This window comes from Macrotis lagotis, chromosome X (genome assembly GCF_037893015.1).
Source record: "Macrotis lagotis isolate mMagLag1 chromosome X, bilby.v1.9.chrom.fasta, whole genome shotgun sequence".
NCBI lineage: Eukaryota > Metazoa > Chordata > Mammalia > Peramelemorphia > Peramelidae > Macrotis > Macrotis lagotis.
In genome coordinates, this window is record NC_133666.1 from 292015968 (window position 1) to 292035777 (window position 19810).

Here is a 19810-nt window from a genome sequence, read left to right on the forward strand (position 1 = left end):
GTAGCAATCATGATCTCAGACAACAAAAATAGATCTAATTAAAAAAATAAACAAGAGGGGCGGCTAGGTGGTGCAGTGGATAGAGCACCAACCCTGGAGTCAGGAGGTCCTGAGTTCAAATTCGACCTCAGACATTTAATAATTACCTAGCTGTGTGGCCTTGGGCAAGCCACTTAACCCCATTGCCTTGCAAAAACCTAAAAATAAATTAAAAAAACAGGGAACTACACTTTAAAAGGTACCATAGACAGTGAGTCAAAATAACATTTAAGCAGGACTTGGAATCAAATCTAACCTCAGACATTAACTGTGTGACCCTGGACAAATCATTTTGCCTCAGTTCCTCATCCATAAAATGATCTGGAGAAGGAAATGACAAACCACCCAAAATGGCAGTGGATAAAGTACCGGCAAGCCACTTAGCCCCATTTGCCTTGCAAAATCCTAAAAAAAAAAAAAAATGGGATCCCAGAGTTGGACTTGACTGAAACAACTAAATATTAACAAAAAACCATATTGTATATTTCCTCATGTATAAGAAACACCTCAATTTTGGGGCCTGAAATTTGAAAAAAAATTACATGAAGTTATTGAACTCAAGTTTTATTTATCATAAAATTCATACAACTCCATCACTGTCAAAACTACCTTCCATTATCTCATGTTCATCTGTACCTCTGATTGTTTCCCCAATTGGAGGAGGACCAAATTGACATTCAGCAGCAGGATTTCCATTCACTTTTACAAACTGGATCACTTTGAACTTGAAATCAGTGCTGTACGAAAATCTTTTCTTTTTTTTCTTTTTTTTGTTTAGGTTTCTGCAAGGCAAACAGGGTTAAGTGACTTGCCCAAGGCCACACAGCTAGGTAATTATTAAGTGTCTGAGACCGGATCTGAACCCAGGTACTCCTGACTCCAGGGCCGGTGCTCTATCCACTATGCCACCTAGCCGCCCCCAAAAATCTTTTCTAAACCATTCCTGGGTATAATGTGGCAAAATGTAACCTAATATACTAGTAACAAATGAGCGCAAAGATAACAAGTGCAAAAAATGCAAGTAAAACAATCAAAAAGGGCTCATCTTATACATGAGGAAATATGGTACACTAAATGGAATAGCATCTAAAATCCTAAAGGAAAAATCAAATGAGTTACAAGAAGAAATGGGCATTAAAGCTATAATGGGGAGGGACTTGAATTTACTTCCCTTGAAACTAGATAACAAAGTAAAAGAAATGAACAGAATTTTAGAAAAGTTAGATATCTCTGGAGAACATTGTGTGATACCTTCTCCAAAACTGACCAAGTAGGGACAGCTAGGTAATACAGTGGATAGAGCATTGGTCCTGGAGTCAAGAGGACCTGAGTTCAGATCCAGCCTCAGACATTTAATAATTACCTAGCTATGTGATCTTGGACAAGTCACTTAACTCCATTACCTTGCAAAAATGAACCCTGAGTATAATGACAATAACTTCACAAAGAAATGGAGAAAAGCAGAAATATTAACTCATCTTTTCTCAATCAAAATACTGTAAAAGTTTTATTTAATAGAGTTTCTTTGAAGAACAGGTTAAAAAGTAATTGAAAAATAAATAATTTAAGGAATGAGTGGGTCAAAGAATAAATTATAGAAACAATAACTAATTTCATTAAAAATAATGACTCCAATGAAAAAAGATGAAAATCTATGGGATGCAATCAAAGAAGTACATGGGTAAAATGTGTATCTCTAAACATTTTTATCAGTAAGAGAAAACAGATCAATGAATTGGGATTTTTTTTTAGGTTTTTGCAAGGCAATGAGGTTAAGTGACTTGCCCAAGGCCACACAGCTAGGTAATTATTAAGTGTCTGAGGCTGTATTTGAACTCAAGTACTCCTGACTCCAGGGCCAGTGCTCTATCCACTGCACCATCTAGCCATCCCATGAATTGGGATTTTCAACTAGAAACAGTTTTCCTCACTCCCAGCTAAAAATTCTGAAAATCAACAGAGACTGACAGAATGAAAGCAAAAAAATTAATTGAATTAATAAAACTAGGATCTGTTATTTTTTAATGAAATAAAGGACTATTCTTTTTTTTAGGTTTTTGCAAGGCAATGGGGTTAAGTGGTTATCCACTGTGCCACCTAGCCTCGCCAGACTATTGATTTTTTAAAAAGAAAACCAAATTTCTAATATAAAGATTGAAAAATATTAAGAAATAAAAGTAATTAGGGACTATTTTACCTAAGTATGTGCCAATAAAACTGACTATCCAAATGAATGGAAGTATATTTCAAAAATATAAATTGCCTGGTTTGACAAATAGGAAACAGAATAAGAAAAGGAAATTGAATAAGCTATTAATCACCCCCCAAAGAAAAAACCTCTAGGACTAGATGGATTTAAAGCAAGTTCTATGAAACTTTAAAAATAAATCAATTCCAATACCACAAAAACTGTTTGGAAAAACTAAGTAAAGAGGGATCCTATAAAATTCTTTCTGTGATACAAATATGGTCTTTATATCTAAATCAGATAGAGTTAAATCAGAAAGAAATCTCTAATAAATATTGATGTAAAAATTTTAAATAGAATTTTAGGAAAGCTATTACAAAGTATATCACAAAGACCACACACTATTACTGAGCTAGGTTTGTACCAAGAATGCAGGGCTGGTTCAATATTAGGAAAAACATAGATGTAATTGACCTTATTAATTATAAAAATATCAAAACTATGTTTCAATAGACAGAGAAAATTTTTTGACAAAATATAATACCCATTAGTATTTTAAAAACAACAGTACTAGAAATCTTAGGAATAAACAGAACTTTTCTTAAAAATATTTAATTATTTATTATCTAATAATAATGTTTGTCCTTTTTCAAAGAAGACCATGATATCATGTTTGTCATGACAACCCCGGGAACTGGATTTGAGTGAGGGGGTGCTGTGTTAAGTCACCAGACTCACTTTCTCCTCCAGAGCCATCTGGATCCAGTGGTCAGATATGAATCAGGATGACTGGAAATGGCCCTGGATGTGAGGCAAAGTTAAGTGATATGCCCAAGGTCACACAACTACTAAGTGTCAAGTGTCTGAGACTGGATTCAAACTCCCATTCTCTTGACTCCAAAGTCATGCTCTATCCACTACACCACCCAGCCACCCTCAAGGTCTATCTAAAACTAATAGAAATAACTATGAAGGAAATAAGGCAGAAGCAAAGAAATATATTGTCCATCTGAGAAATACTGTCAGTATTTCTCAAACAGAGTGGATGTTATCTGTCATGGACATTGTAGGGAAGGTCTTGAAAGACATACAGAGAAAAAGATGGACAAGGTATCTATTATCTATTAGCTTCAGGGTATGTCTTTTAGCTTAATTATGACAAAACTAAACTGGAAGTTCTAGAAACAGGAATTTTGTGGAAGGTACATTTTGGTCATGAGTTTTGAAGAGGAAGAAACAATTTAAAGTAAGTTCATTTTTTAAAAAACTTTAAGCATCTTTTTAAAAAAATTTTAAATTTACTTTTTTATTTATATATAACTAAAATAGTCTTATTGTAAGAGTAAACATAATCCCCCATTCCCCCACAAAAATTTTTTTAAAAGTCTCATGAGAAATAAAGTGAAAGAGGAAAAAAAAATGTGCTTCAATCTGTGGTCCGATACCATCAGCTCTGGCTCTGTGGTGGATCATATTCTTTATCATAAGTGAATCAGAGAAGTTACTTCCACAGTTGATGTTGCTGATTGTAATTCCCTCCATCCATTTCTCTCCACCACCAATTATTATATTTTCTCTCTACTTTCACTCTGACCCTAATCAAAAGTGTGCTGTGGGACAGCCAAGTGGCGCAGTGGACAGGGCACCAGCCCTGGGACCAAGGGGCCCCAAGGCTACATCCCACACCAGAGATTTGGCAATCATCCATTTTCTTGGACAGGCCATCCAATTATCCAGTTCCACCACTTTGCAAAAAGTAAAAAAGAAAATGTATTATATCTGACTATCCTCTGTCCCCTACATCCCTCCCTTCCCCCATTCTATATCCTGCTAAGTATATATATATATATATGTATATATATATATATGTTGTTTCCTTTTTGAGCCATTTCCTCCATACCATTGCAAAAGCTATTTCTTGACTCTTACATGAAATATCTTAGTCTATTTTACCTCTTCTTTCCTTTCTCACAGTACGTTTTCTTTTCACCCATTGATTCCATTTTAAAAATATATTATACTTTCAAAGTGTCTTGACTATTAAAAGTTCCTTCTAACTGCTCTAATATATGAGAAGGTTCATATGAGTATTATCAGTATCATCTTTTCATGCAGGAATATACACAGTTCATCATCATTAAATCCCTCATAATTTACCCTTCTCATCCACCCTCTCTATGCTTCACCTGAGTCCTGTACTTGAAGATCAAACTTTCTATTCAGCTCTGGCCATTTCAACCAGAACATTTGAAATTCCCCTAGTTCATTGAAAGTCCATCTTTTCCCCTGAAAAGGGATATTCAGTTTTGCTGGGTAGTTGATTCTTGGTTGCATTCCAAGCTCTTTTGCATTCTGGAATATTATATTCTAAACCCTACAAGACCTAAAGTCCTGTGTGATCCTGACTGCAGCTCCATGATATTTGAATTGTGTCCTTCTGGCTGCTTGCAATATTTTCTCTTTCACTTGGGAGTTCTGGAACTTGGCTATAATATTCCTGGGGGTTGTTTTTTTATCTTTTTCTGGGGGAGATCAGTGGATTCTCTCAGTTTCTATTTTACCTTCCACTTCTAGAATAACAGGGCAATTATCCTGTAGAAATTCTCTAAAAATGAAGTCAAGGCTCTTTTCCTGATCATGACTTTCAGGATTTTAAATTTTAAATTCATGACTTTAAATTATCTCTCCTGGATCCATTTTCCAGATCCATTGCTTTTTCAATGAGATGTTTCACATTTTCTTCTAGTTTTTCATTCTTTTGGTATTGTTTTATTGTATCTTAATTCCTCATAAAGTCATCAGCTTCCTTTAGCTCCATTCTACATCTGAAGAATTTATTTTCCTCAGAGAGCTTTCTTATTTCCTTTTCCATTTGACCAATTATGCTTTTTAAGGTATTTTTCTCATCATTAACTTTTTTTTTAGGTTTTTGCAAGGCAAATGGGGTTAAGTGGCTTGCCCAAGGCCACACAGCTAGGTAATTATTAAGTGTCTGAGACAGGATTTGAACCCAGGTACTCCTGACTCCAAGGCCAGTGCTTTATCCGCTACGCCACCTAGCCGCCCCTTATCATCATTAACTTTTTAAACTGTTTTTCCCATTTGACCTAACCTAGTTTTTAGTATGTTATTTTCATCACTATTTTTTAGATCTCCTTGACCAAGCTGCTGACTTGGTTTTCATGTTTTTTCCTGCATCTCCCTCATTTCTCTTCCCAGTTTTTCCTCTACCTTACTTGATTTTCAAAATCTTTTTTGAACTCTGTCATAGCCTGAGTCCATCTTCTATATTTCATGGAGTCTCTAGATGCAGAAGCTTGGACTTTCTCATCTTTTGAGTATATGTTTTGGTCTTCCATGGGACCAAAGTAATTGTCTATGGTCAGGTTCCTTTTTTTCTGTTTACTCATTTCCCCAGCTTGTACCTAGTTTTGGGGTGCTTCCTGAACTTTTGAGTATTATTGAGACACCCCCCACAAAGACCTCAGTACGTGAGGCTCTGACTGTGCTCTGGTCTGTGGATGGCAATGGGGGACCCCAGACTGCAACCAGGGTCTGAATATGGACAAAACACAATTGTCCTGTCCAAGGGCCAGAGGAGAGACCTCGACAGTCTCTCCCCGCCACCTTACCTTCTGTGAGCTGAGCACTCTGGTTGCAGCTGCCAGGCAACTCTGTGCACCTGCTTCCATTTCCTGGGATCTGGGCTGCACTGAGGGCCACAGCTAGGCTGATGGCTGCAGTGTGCTGAGGGACATACTGGCTCCTACTCTGACAGAGATTTCCCTACTGATCTTTGAAGCTGTACTTGATGTTCCCTGGGTTGCCAGGTCAGGAAACTGCTTTTGCTGTTGGGAGCTGGGAGTCAGTGTTCCCCGTAACCCAGGTGTCGAGGCACCCAGCAGGCTGTTCCCAGAAGACTGGAGCTCCTTTGCTTCAGTATGATAATCCTGGCTGTGCTACCACCCTCCTGAACAGTAGAACAGAGTTTTCCCATGATTTTCCAGGCTACCTTGGGCTAGAAAATTGCCTCACTGGGTTTTTCTGTGGGTTCTGTCTCTCGAAAATTTAGTTAGGGCCATAATTTCAAGACTCCTGGAACATTTCTGAGAGAACTCCTAGAAAAGGTTATTCTCATGCCACCATCTTCTAAAGTAAGTTCTTGAGTTACTTCTGGCGGCCTGTAGCGCCTCCTCCGAGAGGCCGGCCGATCCGGCAGGGTCGCTGTGCCCGAGGCTTGGAGCCAAGGTCCTTCTGGAGCCCTTGGATGGGGCGCATACCCCTGTGTGGCGAGCGATGCTCGGGACGACCCCGCATCGCAGGAATGGGAAGCGAAGGGCGCCGGAGCCGCCGCGTTGCCACCGCCGCTGGCCATAGACTTCCCCCAAGAGGGGTCGGACATTCGCTATGATGAATCTGATGTTCCTGCAGAACTCCAGGCTGTGAAAGGACCTCTACCACATTCAACATTTCCCTCTGCAGCTGCAAACCAACTATTGCTTGTTTCTTTGTTAGAGCACTTGAGCCATGTGCACGAACCAGACCCCCAACGTTCAAGACAAGTGTTCAAATCACTTTGTCAAACTTTTACCAAAATGGGGTTGTTGTCTTCCTCCGCCTGCAGTGAAGTATTTAGTTCTTTGAGGTTGCATCACAACAAAGCTATTACTGAATTAATGAGAATAGCTAAGCAGAAAGTTCTTGAGGCTCAGCATGAAGAATACCCTCCTGTCCATAGAGTCAGAGCAAAAGAGGTGGTTTTTGAAGCACAAACTTCTCGTTATCTAAATGAGTTTGAGGAAATTGCTGTCCTTGGAAAGGGCAGGTATGGGAAAGTATACAAGGTCAAGAACAAATTAGATAGGCAATTTTATGCAATTAAAAAAATTCTAATCAAGAAAGTCACTAAAGAGGATTGTATGAAGGTACTTTGGGAGGTTAAGGTGCTGGCAGGTCTACAACATCCTAATATCGTAGGCTATCACACAGCTTGGATAGAACATGTTCATTCAGCTCAACCACAAGATAAGACACTTTCTGTTGTCCCCTTACCATCACTCCAGTTAGTATCTGAAAGGATAAAGGACAGTGATCAGTGTCTTGTTCAAAGTGATGAAAGTAGTAGCTCATCCATTATTTTTGCTGACTTAGACTCAGAAAATGAAAAATCCTTTGCAGAAACTTGGATTGACAATCACAACAACAAGCTAGTAAATTATACTGACTTGAACACAAAAGATGCCAATGAATATGAATCTCAAGAAAATTCCTGCTAGATCACTTGTTAAACAGCATATGCTGCAGGAAAATAATACATACCTAGAAGAGAATTTTACATCCACTGAAGAATCTTCTGAAGAAAATTTAGCTTTGCTTGGGCAGACTGAGGTGAGATACCATCTCATGCTCCATATTCAGATGCAGCTATGTGAAATCTCTCTTTGGGAATTGGATTTCTGATCAAAATAAAAATAAGGGATCATCTGTAGATGAACCTTCCTGTCCTTATGTTATGGGCAGTGTTTCAACAAAAATTTTTCAAGAGCTATTGGAAGGTGTATATTATATACATAACATGGGAGTAGTACTCAGGGATCTCAAGCCCAGAAATATCTTTCTTCAAGGCCCTGACCATCATGTAAGAATAGGAGATTTTGGTCTAGTTTGTGCAGACATCATTCAGAAAGACACAGAATGGACCAATAGAAATGGAAAAAGATTGACACATACTTCAGGAGTGGGTACTAGTCTGTATGCTTCACCAGAACAGCTCCAAGGATCTGAATATGATGCCAAGTCAGACATGTATAGTTTGGGTGTGATTCTTCTAGAGCTCTTTCAGCCTTTTGGAACAGAAATGGAAAGAGCAGACGTTTTAACGGGCTTAAGAAATGGTCAGATCCCAGAATCACTTAGCCAGAGATGTCCAATACAAGCCAAGTACATAAAGCAATTAATGAGGAGTAATTCTTCACAGAGACCTTCTGCTCGACAGTTACTGCAAAGTGAACTTTTTCAAAATCCTGGAAATGTTAATTATGTCCTACAGAAGAAAGTAGTTGAACAAGAAAAAGAAATTGAAAAGCTCAAAGAAACTATTAGACTACTTTCTCTGGAAAAAGATATAAAGGAAGACATGAAAGAAAGTGAGGGCTCTCCAGTCTGACCCTGATCGCTGTGTTGTGTACCACCATCCCTGGGGACATGTGCATTTATCAGACCAAAATCAACCTAGCAGCTTCCCTTCAACTAGGGGTTGGTTTCCCCAAAATCACCCAGGTACTTTGGTGACTCTAGATAACCTTGGGCCAATGGTAGTAATGACCCATTTGAAAGAATGCCCTATCAACTTGTGATGGTACTTGTCATTCCTACCATGTTGACCATAGGCGATGGATATTTGGGCTTAATAGGAAGCCTGCAACATCCAAGAAAGGCAACAGGCTGGCAAATTACCCACTCTAAACTTGGATAGGAAGTGACAATAAATAACAGTAGAAGACTTTTTTGAGGTCCTGTAATTGGAATGAATATTTTAAATCCTTTAATGAGGATTCAACTTAGGCAAGTCTGGTGCCTGCAACCCCAGTAATTCAAGCTCCAATAGCATTTTAAAAGTGTCTGTGGTTAAAAATGTTGTATTTGGATCTTGGGAATTGAGTTGGTTGTATGAAGCAAGTTGAGCCACTGCTTGTCCTAGCCCATAACTTAACAGATTTCATTTTAGATAACTTAAGTAGTTAGGACCATTCATAGAATTCTCAGTAAAAATCTGACCCAAATTATGCTAGTATGTTTCAACTTTAAATATGAACTTACCTTCCCAAGCATTGAATCTAAGTCTACTGTGCTTGTAGTTAAAGTAGCATTCATTAGCTTGGATCATGTTTGACACATCAAAGTCTGCATCTGGTGTTTGTATCGTCTTGGAGAGCCCATCAACAGCAGCTTTCAATTCATACAACTGTTTTAAGATCTCTTCCTGGCGAGACTCAAGAGCCTGAAGAGATGGGTCAGCCTCTTCCTAAATCAACCAAAATTAACAATGCTTTCATTTTTTTAAATTTCATTTTCTTTCATCTCATAGCAGTCTTTTGTTAATACCAAAGTAAGCCAATGAAGAAATGCTATCTTCCCCATACAATTTAAGATACATTGATCCTATTTTCTATGCTTATTTTAATACATGAGTAAAAAGGGAGACTATTAAAGGAAAGCAATCATATATTTTTAATAGCACATGCTACTGTCATCTGCACATAAGTACTATTAGTATAATGTACTGATAATTATGTTTATTTTCTTTAACTATTAAACTATTCCATTCAGCTTAATATAGCAATGGAAACAGATAACATAGAATAAATTGTCTTCCAGTACATTTCTACAAAAATACTCTGCATGCTCTGATTGTAGAAAAGTATGAAAAATCACCTTGGTGTCCAATAATTAAGCTACTTACAATTAAAAAATTTATAAAAATTAAAGTAAGTTCTTTTTTTGTTTTTAGATTTTTTTTTTGCAAGGCAATGGGGTTAAGTGACTTTCCCAAGGCCACACAGGTAGGTAATTAATTATTAAGTGTCTGAGACCGTATTTGAACCCAGGTACTCCTGACTCCAGGGCCGGTGCTTTATCCACTGTGCCACCTAACTGCCCTTAAAGTAAGTTCTTAACCTGGTGTCATTGAGCTTTTTTTTAAATTTATTTTGATAATTGTACTTCAGTATCATTGGTTTCCTTTGTAATCTAATGTATTGTATTTTATGACCTTAAAAAATATTATTCTAAGAATCCATAGGGTTCACTAGATTACCTGATTCGAGGACACAAAAACAGTTTAAAATCCCTACCTCAGAAGAAGAGCTCTTCTAGGAAGAGACATGTAACTAACTTTGAACTTCAAGAACGTGATTTTTGGCCCCAGACTTTTCAATGGGGCTATATAGGCCTCCAAAAAGAAAGGAGCATAGAGTAGTTTACTTTGAAAAAATTCTAATGTTCAAAGCAAGCCTCATCAACTGTATACCCCATTAGGAATAATGAGATGGGATCCCAGTTCTATTTTGTTGTATTTCGTAACTGTGGCCATGATTAAGGGGGAAGGCCAGGAGTATTCGTATTATGCCACTAGAAGTGAAATTGGTCCAGCACAAAGTGAACCAGAGCAAACATATTTGACAAGAATGTTTTCATTAATCATGAATGAAAATCCCTAATCTAAATTAACAAAGGAAAGGTAACAGAATTAGAAAGGGTTGGGAAAGACTTCCTGTAAAAAGATTTTATTTGGGACTTCAGGGAAGTCAATAAGTAGACTCGAGGTATAGTCAGAGAAAATGCCCAGAACTTAGAGATAAATCATCCCATTGATGATACAATGAAGAAGCCGGCATCATTAAATTAGAGAGTACATGGCAAAGAGAAAGGTCTAAGAAGACTAGAAAGCTAAGAAGCTATAAGGTTATGAAGAGCTTTGAATGCTAAACACAAGACTTTGTATTTAATTCTGTAGGAATTAGGGAGATGTTGGAGTTTATTGAATAGAAAAGAGGTGAAAGAAAGGATGACACAATTGGAAACTATGCATTAGAAAAATCACTTTAGGTTGGAGCCAAGATGGCAGATTAGGGGCAGCCATCCAGCTGAACTCCTCCAATATTTCCCTCTAAACAACTTTAAAATAACACTTCAACAAATTTTTTAGTAGCAGAGTCAACAAGAAAAGAAATGTCTGTAACACTAGCTTGGAGATCTATCCAGAGCCCACATATAGCAGTAATGGTGGCCACAGCAGCAGCAGTCAGCCCAGAGAAGGGGATGGGGTCAGACAAATATGCAAAAAGATATTTCAGAAAACCCTTTGCTGGCACTAGGTACAACTAGTGCTAATTGGCAACTCCATTTCCCATATACAGTTCTGAATTGCAGTTCTAGGGTGGATAGGAGAGTTGGTGGTGAGACACAAGGGAGCAGGAGCCCTGCTCAGGGTACCAAAGCAGAGAGGAGCACTAGCAAGGGCAGTTTCAAGGGACAGGGGCCCTTCTTTGGTAAAGACTATAACCCAGATCAGGAGAGTAATAAATATAACTCTTGGGACAACTAGATGACGCAGTAGATAGAGCACAAGCCCTGGAGTCAGGAGGACCTGAGTTCAAATCCAGTCTCAGACACCTAATTACCTAGCTGTGTGTCCTTGGGCAAGTCATTTAACCCCATTGCCTTGTAAAAACATTAATATATAGATATATAGAGGTATATCTAGATATATCTATATCTAGATATAGATATATTAATATAACTCCCAGGATCACATCTTAGAAGCACCAAAAGATTGCAAACACCCAGATCTAGCTCTGAAAATAGCCACACAAAAAAAGCCTAAGCTTGACACTATGCACAGCTATTCCCAGGTTTAACATAGTTCAAAGTCAAGAAATAGTCTGGAAAAATGAGTAAAGAATAAAGAATTTGACCATAAAAAGCTATTATCAGGTAAGTTCCAGGTAAGATGAAGACATTAACTCAGAAAACAACAATGTGTGAAAACAACTACCAAAAACCCTCAACGAAAAATGCTAATTGGACCCAAACCCAGCAAGAATTTCCTGGTAGAATTTAAGAAAGAGATAAGAGTGGTAGAGAAAAAAATGGGGAAAAGAAATGAGTGATGCAAGAAAATTATGAAAAGAAAATTAACAGCTTGGTAAAAGAGGCACAAAAACAAGCTGAAGAAAACAACATATTAAAAAACAAATTTAGCCTAATGGTAAGTAAAAGAGGTAAAAAAAAATTCACTTAAAGAAAAGAATTTCTTTAAGCTGATTTGGTCTAATGGAAAAAAAGATACAAAATTTCACTGAAGATAAAAATTCCATAAAAATTAGAATCAATGCAAAATGGAGTAAGAACTAGGAGATCATTGTGTGAAGTAACAAGCAATATTGTAATGATGCCCAAATGTGAAAGACTTGATTATTTTGAATAATAGACAATTCCAAAGGACTCATGATGGAAAAAAGTGGTATCCATCTCCAGAGAGAATTGATGAATTCTGTGAACAAACTGAAACATAGTTTTCTCTATTTTTCTTTTTTTTAAAAATACGGCTAATATGGAAATATATCTTACATAATTTCACTTGTATAATTGATATTAAGTGTGGGAGAGACAGGAAAGAGGGAATTTGGAACTCAAAATATAAAAAGAAAATAATATTTGCCCCAAAAAAGGATAAATATTAGAGAAGATATGGGAAAATTGGGAAAACTGGTGGAGTTCTAAACCCATCCATTCTAGAGAACAATTTGGATCCTTGCTCAAAGGACAACCAAACTGTGCATACCCTTTGATTCAGCAATACTACTACTAGGTCTATATGCCAAAGTGATCATAAAAATAGGAAAAAGTCCTACATGTGCAAAAATATTTATAGCACCTTTTTTGTGGTGGCAAAATATTGGAAATTGAGGGAATGACCATTGAGAAATGGCTAAACAAGTTGAGGTATAGGAATGTAATAGAATACTATTATATAATAATAAATAATGAACAGGCAGATTTAAGGAAAAACCAGGAAAGACCTGTAAAGTGAAGTGAGTAGAACTAGAAAAACATTGTATATAATATTGACAGTATTGTGTATTAACCAACTATGAATGACTTAGTTCATCTCAACAAAAGAATAATCCAAGACAAGGACTTACAAAGGAAAATATCTACATCCAGATAAAGAACTGATGACTCTGAATGCAGATCAAAGCTTATTTTTTCACTTTATTCTTGTTTGTGTTTTTTTTTTTGCCTTTTAATGTTTCTTCTTTCACAACTGTGACTAATATTATAAATATGTTTTATGTGAGAGCACCTGTATAAGCTATTTCAAAGTGTCTAGCATTTTTGGAAGGGGGAAGAGAAAAATTTGGAACTCATGACCTGTAAAAATGAATGCTAAAAGTTGTCTTGACATGTAATTGGAGAAAAAATAAAATGCCATTTTAAAAAAATGTTAAAAAATAAATAATAAATACCAAAAATCACTTTGATATTTGAACTGCAGGTAGATTGAAGTGGGGAGAATTTGAGATAGGTAGAACCACCAGCAGACTATTGCAATAATCTAGGCAACAGGTGATTTCTGGTGTGTCCCAGAGCAGCAGTAATGTCAAAGGAGAGAAAAAGGCATATTCAAGAGATGTAAATTCTAAATTGACCCACCTTGGTAACAAACAGGGTATGGGACGGGCTGGGGGGGATATAGGGAAGAGTCCATGATGACTCCTATGTTATAAGGCTAAGAAACTGGGAGGATAGCCCTGCTCTCTATGGTACAGGGGAAATTCGGAGAAGAAGGGTTGATAATTTCCAGTCCTCAGACCATAAAAGGCCTTTGGTCTGGGGCTGCCATGGCAACCACAGGTGGCACTTAAAATTCAATAAATCTAGGAGATTTTTAGGGATAAATTAATTAAATGTTTGGCCAAATATAGCAGGCAAAAGATGTTATAAATATCCAAATGACCCTTGGCAGAAAAATGTCCCCACCCCTGGTTTAGGGGGAAAAAAGAATGAATTCAGTTTTGTATATGTTTAATTTGTCAACTTAGTTATCCAATTTGAAATGTCTTAGAGGCAGAAGGGCATGCAAGAATGACAGACAGCAGAGAATTTGGGGCAGGAAAGACAGACTTGAAAATTATTAGCTTAGAGATAAATCTGTAGGAAACTGATGAAATCACCAAAGAAACTTGAGAAACTCCTACGGTTAGTGGGTGTGATCTAGTTGAAAATCCAGCAAAGAAGACAGAAAAGAAACAGTCAGGTGGGTAGGAGGAGAGCCAGGAGAGAATGGTTTCCTAAAAAGAGAGAAAAAAACAGTATTAAGGAGAGAGTGATCAATCAGCAGTATCAAAGGCTGCATAAAAGTCAATGAGAACTGAGAAAAGGACTTTGAAGGTGGCTAGGTGGTGCAGTGGATAGAGCACCGACCCTGGAGTCAGGAGTACCTGAGTTCAGACGTGGCCTCAGACACTTAATAATTACCTAGCTGTGTGGCCTTGGGCAAGCCACTTAACCCCATTGCCTTGAAGAGAGAGAGAGAGAGAGAGAGAGAGAGAGAGAGAGAGAGAGAGAAAGGACTTTGGCAATTGGTAACTAAGAGCAATTTTAGTGATATGATAAGGTCTGAAGCTGGATTGTAAACAAGAAGAGAGTGAGAAGAGACAAAGTTAAAGAACCTACTATAAATAACCTTTTTGAAGAGTCAACTATAAAGGATAGAAGAGATGGAAAACAACAATGGAGATGAAAAACTCAAGAGAGGGTTTTATCAGGATGGGGCAGATATGGAAATATTTGTAGGAAATACATAATGAACTGATAGACAGGGAGAGACAGAGTCACAGAGTGGGGATGACATAATCGATTCAATGAGAAGGGATAGGATGGGATCTCTTGAATAAGTAGAAAGATAAGACTTGGTAAAAAGTATAGGTAGTCTTAACTTTTCTCAGCAGTGCTGTGATCCAAGACGACTCCAAAGGACTTATTATAAAGAATTCTATCCATTCCCAGAGAGAGAATTGATAGTGTCAGAATAAATTGGAATCCTACTTTTTTTAAAATTTTTCTTGAGGGTTTTTTATTTTTTTGAGTAGGGTCTATATTTTCCTATCACATCAAGACTATTATGGAAATGTTTTGCATGACTACACATTTTTAAGCTCTATCAGATTACTTATTTTCTCAGTGGGGTTTGAGGGTGGAGTGAGAAGAAGGGAGAGAATTTGGAACTCAAAATTTTAAAAATGAAAGTTAAAACTTGTTTTTTTATATGTATCTAAGAAAAAATTAAATAAAATAATAATAAAAAAGTATGGTCACTTGATTATGTGAGAAAGGGATGAAAGAGGAAATAGTAAATGGCAAAAAGTATTTTAGTGATAAGAGACTAAGGAAGAGGAATGAAAAGGAAGTTCAAGGCAAATGGTCTCAATATAAGGCAAGACTCTCTCCAATGAGAGAGTGGGAGAAGGAGATGATGGGTGATGATGGTGTTTGTCCTTAATTTTAGAAGAAGAACATGACATCAGGGAGGTGATGCCATGACAAGCACATGAATTGGATTTGAGTGGGGGAAGCTGTACTGTCTCCAGTCTCATTTTCTTTCCGGGTGCCACCAGAGTCCAGCGGCCAGATATGAATCAGGACAAATGGAGATGGCAGTTTGAGACACTCAGTGTTAAATGACTTGTTCAAGGTCACACAGCTAGTAAGTGTCAAGTGTCTGAGCTTAGATTAGAACTCAGGTCCTCCTCACTCTAAGGTTAGTACTCTATCCAGGCCAGTAACCTTTTTAAAGTGTTGTCTTCCCCCATTACACTGTAAGCTCTCAGAGGGCAAGCAGATACATTTCTCTTTTTCTTATTTATATCATCAGCATTCAGCATGTTCCTGACACTTAGTAGGTATTTAATAAATAAATTGAAAATTGAATTACTATGTACTAATATGTATATGGTCAAACATACACATAAAAATTTAAATGACTGCCACAGAGATAAAACAAATGTTTTAAATTATATTTATTTTATTTATTTGCTCTCACCAAAAGAAATTAGTACCATTTCTTCATGAAAAAATTATTTTGACAATCTTAGTTCAACAATTTGTGAGATGAATTCAAAATTCTGTTTTTCAGACATAAATCCAAGTTAGGAAAGATGTTGAGAAGATGATAGGGTAACTGATTAGGGAAATGGCATTTTTTTCTTCTTCATCTCATTACAATAAGGAATTTCCTTGTTAACCCTAATACAATTTTTTTAAAAGGTTGAATTTCCTGAAAGTGCCACCTCTCAAGAGGCCCTTCTAGAATCTTCCAGCTGTTACTATAGACCCTGCTTAAATCTCCTTTTTTTTCCCCACTCAGAAATCATTGTTTATCTCATATGTGTAGTACTCCCTTCCTTCGTTGGTGGACAAATGAGAGGGATGCCTGCATGTCAAGGCAGAACTCCCAGTGTATTTGGATGCAAAGCCCACAGAGGCTGGTGTCTATACGTCAGGACAGCTTTCATTTCCCCTTATCCTAAAAAAAAGAAAGGAAGAGCTGAAATATATTAAGAAATGACAGAGCATAACCAAGGGAAAAGATGTGAGGTCCAGCACTCAAGGAATGAGAAAGAATGAGAGAAGCCTAGATTTAACACAATTTAAAACTGGAGAGGCTAAGCAACAGCTAAATAAACAAGTTCTCGATGGTTACAGACTTCTCCAGTTGGAATTTGACACAGGACCATCCAAGTTCAGTGGCACAAAAGAGCCAAATTAGCTCTTGGGGCTGTTGTGGTGGGTAAGAAGCTTAAGATGAAGGAAAGAGATGTTACTGACATAAAATATAGCTCCCTCAAATCAGGATAAAATAAATTAACTGAAAAAATGAATTAACTGAAATTAACTGTCTAGACAGAAGATGAGCCAATAGTTTTCCAGGCCCCTATTATTTAGCAAGACAAGAGCTAAATTTTCAAGGTGAACATTTTCTTACACCTCACACCTAAAAATCAACCCCACTAGTGCTTTGACCCTGGGGTCTGTGAACTTTTTTTTAATATCGTAAATCATTTAGTTAAATAAGATTCGTTCTAGTTTACTCAGAATTCTTGTCTCCAGAGTAAGCTTTCAAACAGTAATGAAGATCTGGAAAGAACAGGAGTCAAGGAGTCAGGAGACCTGGATTCAGAAGTGTGCTAATAAATGTTTAAAAACTGGTTTTCCATTTTAATCTATTTATTAATATTTTCTTTATCATGTTCTTGAGTCTCAGCAATCAACAAAACAATCAAGCCCTGATTTTTAGCAGGTTTGTGAGGTGTAAATAAATGTTCACCTTGAAATTTTAGCAGTCATTTCTGGTAAACTTGTATGAACTGTTTCCAGCATGCCTCTCCCTGGGTTTTACTCTTTTTTTTTTTTTTTTGCAAGGCAAATGGGGTTAAGTGGCTTGCCCAAGGCCACACAGCTAGGTTAATTATTAAGTGTCTGAGACCGGATTTGAACCCAGGTACTCCTGACTCCAGGGCCGGTACTTTATCCACTACGCCACCTAGCTGCCCTGGGTTTTACTTTTTACAGGAAAATACTGATGTTACATGGAATGCTATTTACTTTCCTGGACCTCTTAGTATTCCTCTATAAAATCAGAAGATTGGACAAAATAATTAATTCAACTTACATTTATTATCTATTCTATGTCAGATACAATATTCAGTGAGGAGTAGGGATGGTGATGTGGGGGTAGATATAAAAACTAAGCATGGTCCCCTCCTTGGAGTTTCAAATTTATGAAATCATGAATAGGGTCCCTTCCTTTTCTAAAATTCCATAATTCTATGATCATATGTTTCTCTCACTTATTAAAAACACCGTCCTATTGTTCTGGAATGATCTTGTTTCCTTCCTCTTTTGTAAGCCAGCTCACACTCCCTCTCACTCTGATATTTGATTCTAAATTGCAGGGAGGAAGAAACAAGAACTTAGATTAAAGGTAAAGCTGGGAAGGAAGTCTGGCAAAGTCAAGCTGTCTGTGTTCCAGCTGTGTCAAGGAAGGAGGTGGTCAGAAACCCAAGCCAACTACGTGTTGATCTAGAAGCTTAGAAATTGCCTTTTCATGAGAAGGGCCCCAAATCTTCTCATCTCTTTGCTAGCAACATTCTAGCATCCTGCCTTCCTTCTTATCTGTTTGTCAGTCTGTTCAATGGACTATTAAAGGAAAGAAATAGGAAATTCTTTGAAAGATACAGCAGGGACTGAAGGCTAAAAGAAAAAATAGAAGCCACATAATATAAATAACCCAACATAGAAAATGAAATTCCAGTAGAAAGAGAAACACTTATTTTTATGCTGCTGAAAGTCTATTTCAAATCCTAACATTGGGGCAGCTAGGTGGCGCAGTGGATAGAGCACCAGCCCTGGAGTCAGGAGTACCTGGGTTCAAATCCGACCTCAGACACTTAATAATGACCTAGCTGTGTGGCCATGGGCAAGCCACTTAACCCCATTTGCCTTGCAAAAACCTTAAAAAAAATACAACAGAGTTCCATTGTCCTTCAATCCTAAATCACCCAGCCTTTTCTTCAGACAATCTGAAAACCAATTAATGATTAATGTTAATTGGTCAATGGCATCCAGGGTACCATTTTCCCATGACTCCTGCTGAATTACAAGTCAGGACATTCTTAGCTCTTCCACCCTCCCTTCCCACCCCCTTCTCTCAGAGGCAAATAGTCAGGTTAGCATTGTACATACATATTTTGATAAACATATTTACAGATTAGTAATTTTGAGTATGAGGAATTAGGATTAAGGGAAAGAGATAATTTTTATAAAGTGTTCATCAGATTCGGAAGGGTTATTTTTTATGTATTTGTTTTGTTTTGTTTTTCTTCCTCTGAGTGGGGATAACACAGTCCATAGCCTGTCTAATACAGTTGTCCTAACTTTCTGGACTACCAAAAGGAGCTGCTTCAAGGTTGTTCATCTCATAATGTTGTTGATGTGTACATTGTTCTCTTGGCTCTACTCCCTTCACTCAGCATCAAATCTTGTAACTCATTCCATGCTTCTCTAGACTCCAACCATTTATGGTTTCTTATAGAACAATAATATTTTGTAGTATTCATATACCATAACTTGTTTAACCATTCCCCAATTGATGGGCATCCCCCTCAATTTCCAATTCTTTGCCCTAACAAAGAAAGCTGCTATGAATATTTTATAACTTTTAGGACTCCTCCCCCTTTTTATAGTTTCTTCTGGATATAGACCTAGAATTGGAATTGCTGGGTCAAAGAGAATGAAGAGTTTTATTGCTCTTTGGGTATAATTCCATATTGCTCTCCAGAAAGACTGGATCCGTTCACAACTCCACCAGCAATGCATCAATGCCTCAGTCCTCCCACAACCTCTCCAATATTATTTTCCCTTTTTTCTCATTTTGTTCATTCTGATAGGTGTAATATGATACTTCACTGTTGTTTTAATTTGCATTTCTCTAATCAATAATGATGTGGAGCAATTTTTTTAAGTTGTTTTTTTTTTTGCAAGGCAGTGGGGTTAAGGCCACACAGCGAGGTAATTATTAAGTGTCTGAGACCAGATTTGAACCCAGGTACTCCTGACTCCAGGGCCAGTGCTCTATCCACTGTGCCAACCAGCTGCCCTGGAGCATTTTTTCCTATGATTATATATATAGCTTTAATTTCTTCATTTGAAAATTGTCTGTTCATATCCTTTGACCATTTATCAATTAGGGAATGACTTGTGACCTTATAAATTGATGCAATTCTCTCTATATATATATTTAAAAAATGAGGGGTAGCTAGGTGGCGCAGTGGATGGAGCACTGGCCCTGGAGTCAGGAGTACCTGGGTTCAAATCTGGTCTCAGACACTTAATAATTACCTCGCTGTGTGGCCTTGGGCAAATCACTTAACCCCATTGCCTAGCAAAAAACCTAAAAAAAAAATGAGACCCTTATCAGTACTCTTAGTTGTGAAGACTGTTTCCCAGTTTTCTGCTTTC

General features: G+C 37.4%; 1 pseudogene; it reads left to right on the forward strand.

The window, feature by feature from the left end:
• Positions 1–5754: 5754 nt before the first annotated feature.
• Positions 5755–8819, forward strand: LOC141499050 (eukaryotic translation initiation factor 2-alpha kinase 1 pseudogene; annotated as a pseudogene).
• The last annotated feature ends 10991 nt before the right edge of the window (positions 8820–19810 follow it).